Raw genomic sequence first — 6,301 nt, 5'->3', positions numbered from 1 at the left:
GAGTCTCCAGAGATGTCTGGCAGAGGACTGCATTTCCCTAGAAAGAAAGCAGCCTGGTCCTTTTCCCTCACACACTTTGGGGTCTTACACTTCTCCATAAAGGAACAAAGTCTGGGTTCTGTCAGCAAAAGAGCTGGTCAGTTAGACAGACTGTAGATCCAGACCAGTCTGATCATTGCTATGTCCCCAAGTCCACAAGCCTTCCTTGTAGCTACTGCTTTTGCAAAGCAAGGCTGAAGGAAACACTTTATCCAGACATCTTAATCTTTCATTACCAGGGAGTACAGCAAAAGATCATTTTGAAAAACAATATGCTTGATAAACCATCTAAAAGGATCGATTCAGATATAAGCAGAGGCCAGGATGAAAATGGAGGTTTTGTTTGTTTTTCTTTCTTTTTTTTAAAAAAAAAAAACTGTAAAGTGATTTTCAAATCCCTTCCTTTAAACTGATAGCAACTGTGGAAAAAAATAAAGTTAATGTTTGCAAAAGCAGCACTTTATTGCAGGTATCCATTTTGAAACAACACAGAGGGAAATGCCTAGAGAAAACCTTGCACACCTGCGATCTAAAAAGCAGGCCTCTGAAATACATCACCAGCTGAGCACCTAAAAGATGAGAAACCTATTAATGTCCTTTGAAAAATATTGAGCAAGGCCTTCTTAAAAGGAAAGGTTTTTATTTATAATCACTCTCCTACAACACACCTGTACTATCTTAAGCCATCTCCCAGATAATCAAGTCACAGGCTTCTCTGTCACTTTTCATTCACTTATTCCTGTAACTCAGGTTTAAGACAAAAATTTCATTTAAATAATAGGAATGACAATACCTGGCACTGACGCGGCACTTTCTATCAATGTGTGTCAACTAGCACCGGCAATCCCACTTTGCTTGTAGGGAACCTGACATGCAGGCAGATTTAGGAGATGCTGTAAGTCAGTATCACAAACCAGATTTTTTTTTTCCCCCAGGTTGATTCTACACCCAGTCCACTTTATGTGTGTAGGGTTATTTTACTTAATGCAATTATGCATGTATTTATTTTGATTGCACCCCATCACAACACCCCAGGGTGCCTAACAGCAGTTGCATTGATTAAAATAGCAAAGTGCCAGCTTTTTACTTGAAAATATCTCCTTACACCTGAGCTAATGCCCCCTCTGTAGCTCCTAGGCTTTCACACAACAAGTAAAAATGCCAAAACAAAACACCCCTTTTACCACATCCTAAGATTCTTCAGTGTCAAACCTTGAAATCCACAGAAACATCAGTCTTTCCTAGAAAAACCTCTGTCAAAAGGCAAAAAAACCCCAAACCCAACCCAAAAACCCAGACTAGGATCTTAATACCAGGAGTGGAGAAAACATAGACCTTTGGCCCTAAAGTTGTCTGCAGATAACAAGTGCATTACCAATGTCTATGTATTCACTGTATGGAGCAGAATATAGCTTTTCCTCTGCTGTCAGGTCCAATACTTGGTATCTGTGGAAAAGATACATTTAGGGGTCCCACGGTGGCTTTTAATGATAGGTAGAACCTTAAAAGTACAGACAAATTGCTTCTCTCTGACACTACAGAGAGGTTGCTCTAATCATTCGTGATCAGAGTGGTGATCCCAAACCCAGCTATACAAGGAAATCTCCTTTGCATGAAGAAAGGATCGGTCCCTTCAGGACACAGGAGTTACACTGTACGGGAAGAAGCAGATCTGGATGCTAAAAGGCAGGCAAGGTTTTATAATAGAGATTCCCATGCTCCTATCATAAAGATCATAACCGGCAAAGGTAGGAAAAACACCATCTGTGCTTCCTCTCCAAAGAGAGAATTATTACTTCCTGTAAAACTCAAGCACGCTTTTGCTCTCAGATTACTGCTTCCTGCAAGCATTATCAATAAAGTCAGGAGGGACTAGAGCCCTCCAGAGCCAGCAGGTTTTCAGAAAGGGAATGCTTCATGTTCCCAGACAAAGTACAGAGAGTTTGCTTTTGTTACTGTCAAGTTACCTATTCCAAAGCAAAGAGTTGAAGCATGCGACTGGTCAAGTAGGGTCCTGTTGATACATCAACATTCACATCCTCGGAGTGCCTCCATTCAGTGTGTGGGGATGGACAGGGCAAACAGTTACAATTAGGACCACGCACTGGAAAGCGGTGGGCAACAAAGATGGGAAAGGTAGAACAGAGAATGAAAATTTGGTGAAGAGTGTGTTCAAAGTGAAAGTGGGTTCATTTTTTACATCAGGTCCAACATCATCTTATGACACCACTGGCAGGAGGCAAAAGGAGAAGTTTAAAAGAAATCCTTGCCATATCTTCAACCTTGCCTGCTGCCAAGGGACAATTCCAGTCACCATTCATGCAGTAGGCAAGGCCTTAGCAGAACCCATATCTAAAACATTATAGTGAAGGAGACTTTTTCCACTCAGTTCTTATGCATGTCATCCCTCCCCAGGGCTTCCCACTCCTAGGGCATATCATTGAGGTGAAAGCCCAGTTCTATTATACTCTCCAAAAGCTTGAATGTGTGGCTTTCATAGCTGACGAGAAAAGCTGAGCAAATACGTTATGATGAATAATTTATGCAACTAACTTAAATGTTTATCTTCTGCTCATAGAATATCCATGAGCCAGTTGCAATTCCCTCTAATTTATGCATTATTTGAATTTACTTAGTGACATTTTTCAAGCTTTTTTTTTTTTAAGGTTTTGCATAGTATTTGGCTGTATTCTCTCTGTGTGCTGTTGATTGGTTGGGATTGGTCAAGCAAACGATATGGCATTGTTAAGCTTACTGATTAATGACCACAATTACATATTAAACTTGGCTTCCCCAGTTCCAGAATATTTTACATTGAAAACAACCCTCTAAATACTAGCAATCTTCCCTGCAACCTATAGAACTCTGTGCTGTAAGACACACCTGAGGCCAAGATTATGGTACAATTTTGGAAAATAGACTTAACATTAGTGGATATGGCTAGTGAAATCACTTAGAATTATTGAGGTGATTAAAAAAAAAGATATTTGCAGGGAACAACGGTATAGCTCTGGCCTTAAGAAATGATCCAACCTGTAGCTCCTGAAGTCTGTGAAGAAACACCTCCAAGAACAGGTTTTCTATTAGCTTTCAATACTAGACTTAATTGCATTTTCTGCAGAAGCAGCTACTACTGGCCATGACTGAATGCATGGCACCGGGCTAGGTAAGCGTACTCTCATCTGTTTGTCACCACTGAATCCTTGTATCTGTGAATCTTTGGAGGATCTACCAAGGCCTTGGATTCATGAATGATGTGTGCAAAAGGGCTCTGAAATCTTTCCTCCCAGAAGTCGTTCCCAGATGCCATTTCACTGATCATTGCTTCTCAGAACCACCAGTGACACCACAGTCTCAATGCCATTGCCTGGAAAGCACAGGTGGGGCCTCTACAGGTCTCAAGGCACTTTATAAAAGAGAAATATTGCACTGTTGCTTGCTTGTTTTCCAGGTGAAGAAGTTGCAAAGACTTGACTAGGATTATGATGGCACCCCATGGTACAGTTAGGATTAGTACAAGGTCTTCTGACCCTCAGGGGAAATCCCTAGCAAGGACCTGAACTTCTGCCAGTGGGGAAGCTTTTAAGGGCTTTGGAAAGATGATAAACCTCTTAACAAGGAGGAGGAAGAGTCTGTATCCCTGATGCAGAGACAGGATAAGGAGAAACTATGACCTAACGTCTGAGTAGCGGGGGAGAGGCACTTGTTTATGCTCTAATGTCTCGCCAGCGTAGACAGCCCGTGCTAGTGTGGAGCATACCCAGGAAAATGCCTGCCAGGTCAGCAGAGGGGAGTCTGCTCTCTAATGTCTGGTAAAAGCACTGAAGAGCCTACTCTTCTGATGGCTGGAAGGGGTAGGAAGTGCTAATGCCTAAAGGTGGAAGGGAGGTGAGAGGAAATAGAGGGATGAAGTACTGCCTCAGGCAGGCAGATACACATATTTCAGGCCTTCCTCCCCGTCACAATGAGGGGATACATTTTATTTGTATACAGCTATATCTGAGAAAATACTTGCCCCTTCAGAGTTTGCATTAATGAGCTCGCCATCAAGGCCATGCATGTCAGAGACAGGAATGTCTCAGTGCTCATGAGGACTATGACCCCTCCAGGGAAACAGAAAAAAGGGGGGAATAATGCTGAAGAGGGAGGAAAAGTCAAAAGCCTGGTATGAGCACATCACCCAGACCCCCCACTGCACCAGCGGAGAGCCTAGGAGAATCCAAGGGCATGAGCATCTCTAACCAGGGAGAGAAGTCTGAAAGAGAGAGGCCGTCGGAGCAAATTAAATTCCCCATCTTCAAATGGCCAAGACAACCAAAGGACGTAAGTGAAGAAACAAGTTCAGTACAGACCTCGAGGGCTGGCGCTTGAAACCAACAAGAAATTAAATGCATTAAACAATGATCGAGACAGAGTCTGTTTGAAAAAGGCAAAAAAGCAGAGCAGGAAGACACTGAACAAAGCCTGTTACCGTCATGCTAACTAGAACACCCCAACACCTCCTGCTGCTGGATATATTGCCTTCAGGGCAGTTAGTGCATCCCACTCACAGTGGGCACGCAAACAAGACCAGCCCCACCACACCCTGGGAACTGGGCAAGGAGAAGGCACCAGCTCCTTTCTGTTCAGCAGTTCTTTATCTTTTTTATAGATCATAGCTCAAAAGCCATCAGCTGCTCCCATGGGTGATGAGCAGACAGGGCCTTTCCAAAGGCAACACTCTCTTCAGTAACAGCAAGATACAAACATTGCTTAATGTCTTCTACCTGGCATATTGCACACATTATTGACTCTCTGATGTCGGTAGGATCCCCAGTCAGAGACAGAGAACTCCTAGAGCCTTCCTGCTCTCTTGGATTTTGGTGTATATACAATGGCATCTGCCTAGACATGTGCCTGCCCCTTGTTTTCATCCAGGCACCTCACAATCATTAAGACAGACATTTTTGGACACCCCTATGTATGTTGCAGACAAGTCTTATCAGCTGTTAGAATCAGTGTGAACCAAAACAGACAGATTTTAGGCCTTCCCCAGATAAAAAACAAGTTTTGTGTTACTATCAGGAACTTAGCCCAAAGTCCTCCAGAACCCTTCCAGGTGCTCCTGCAACAGAGCTGTTGGTTTGGGGTTTTTGTTTTGTCTTTCCTTTTCTCAGCCTAATTGTCCCAGTCATGGGCTGCACAAAGTAATCGTTATCTTCAGTCCTCAGGGTGATAGCTCTTCCAGGTTACTGTGAGCCCTTGACTCTGCAAACAATGCCATGGGGACAGGATACGAGCATGACAACAGCACTATAATGCTTATCTTTTACTTCCAGATCTGGCTTAATGTGAGTATGTACGGGGTATCTGTGATTATCATGGGGTCAGTGATGTTTTATTTCTAGTCTGTGCTCTCAAAATGCCAGACAGCCCCAGGCTGAGCCGTGCAATATTCCTTTAGCAGTTTCCTCTGCAGCTTGGCCTCTTCTCTATCTAGGCCAGCATGAAGAAGTCAGTCTTCAGAGCTGAGCTTTTCAAAGGAGCTGCAAGAATTAGTTTCCTGTGAGGGTTTGGCACTCTTCCCCCCTAATCTATTTAAGAAAACTCCAGTCCGTAGATTCAAACTAGTTCCAAATTAGACAGAGGATGAAGCTCTGCTGTAAGAAAGAGAAAAAACCCCAAAAATCTAATTCCAGAGAAGTATGAAAAAGAAATCACTTAAGATGAAAGTCTGACAGCATTTTGCATAACAACCAGGCAAGCAGACAGGCTGACATATGACAGCTGGCAGGTGAATAAGATAAATAAATTGACTATTGATCTATTGACAAATGCTTTGCTGTCTGCAGCAGTTTTATTCCTATAGAGGCATTTACCTGGGTAAGACTGGACCCAAGGAGAAGACCATCCGTGTTTGGATCGTTCAACAGAATCATATGGCAGAAATAAAACAGCACTGTTGGACAACTTACTCCTTCACCTGTCTCCACAGGACAATGGAAGAATCTTCCACTGTTTTTTTCCTTGGTCTATACTTTGGCCATTTGCTTGGTGTTGGCTGAGGTGTCTGAAACCTCAACTACTTCCCCTTTTCTGGGCAATCATTTCAGCCTGTTGGATTTTTCTGTACAAACAGAGTTTTGTTTTCATCTCTCTGATATTTTTCTTAAAAATATTAAGTTGTTCCAGGGTTGAAAACTTGGAAGGTTTTTTTTTGTAGAAGGAGAGGGAGGTAAATAATAGGTCCAGGATAACATGAAGTTTGCAAGAAGCAAAAAAA

This window comes from Fulmarus glacialis, unplaced genomic scaffold, assembly GCF_000690835.1.
Source record: "Fulmarus glacialis isolate BGI_N327 unplaced genomic scaffold, ASM69083v1 scaffold37364, whole genome shotgun sequence".
NCBI lineage: Eukaryota > Metazoa > Chordata > Aves > Procellariiformes > Procellariidae > Fulmarus > Fulmarus glacialis.
The sequence above is the reverse complement of the archived record's forward strand: the minus strand, read 5'-3'. Positions refer to the sequence as shown.